The sequence below is a fragment of the Eimeria mitis genome, genomic scaffold (genome assembly GCF_000499745.2).
Source record: "Eimeria mitis Houghton genomic scaffold, Emh_scaff158, whole genome shotgun sequence".
Classification (NCBI taxonomy): domain Eukaryota; phylum Apicomplexa; class Conoidasida; order Eucoccidiorida; family Eimeriidae; genus Eimeria; species Eimeria mitis.
The window spans coordinates 25410-26375 of NW_013569845.1; positions in this window are offsets into that span (position 1 = coordinate 25410).

The window sequence follows — 966 nt, forward strand, 5'->3', positions numbered from 1 at the left end:
GCAGCAGCAGCAGCAGGAACAGCAGCAGCAGCAGCAGCAGCAGCAGCAGCAGCAGCAGCAGCAGCAGCAGCTCCGCGCACACAGGAGCATTCTCTAGAAGTGGAAGGCGGTTGCTGTGGAAGCTGTAGATTGAAATGCAGAATAAATTCTCGCAGTTTGCACTACGCCTTTTGATTTCTTCTTTATATGTTGAACGCTGCCGCAGCGCTCCAGGGTATATAAGTGAGTGGTCTGTATAGGTAGTAGTATTGAGTGGTTGATCTGAGTGAGGTGGAGTAGTATAGTGAGTGGTGTCGTGGTGTGTGATTCTTCTTTTGTTTTTTTTTGTTTTTTGTTTTTTTTTTTCGGGTTTCTTTGTTCTTTTGGAGTGAAATACAGCGAAAATGGCTACTGGAGTCGACAATGTTTTCACCAGTGACACCAACCAGCACTGGGAGATGAAACGGAAAGCTTCCTTTTCTAAGCTTACGGGGGCAGTACCACGAACTATACCGGGAATGTACAACGTAGTAGAGGATCCGCATGCAGATAGTAAAAAAGAAAAACTATGGAAACTTATGGAAACATATTTACCTTCGGATATACATTCTATTCAGAGGAGTATCGTCAACCATGTGGTAGGTCACGCACAGTTCAAAACTGAGGTGTACGTACACCTCAACTTGCACGATATATATTTCCACTCCAATTGTATTGAAACATAACGTTTTTCAGAATTAAACACTGTTTCTTTTCTCTTTCTTTCTCTTTCTTCTTCTTAGGAATATACTCTCGCAAAAACTCGCTTCAACCTAGACCCTGAATCCTGCTACAGAGCCGCAGCTTACTCTGTCCGTGATCGCCTCATCGAAACTCTCAACGACACTAACGCTTTCTTCCATGAAAAAGATGTTAAACGCGCGTACTACCTCTCCCTTGAGTTCTTGCTGGGCCGCGGTCAGTCTCTCCCCCCCCTCCCTAGGGTTT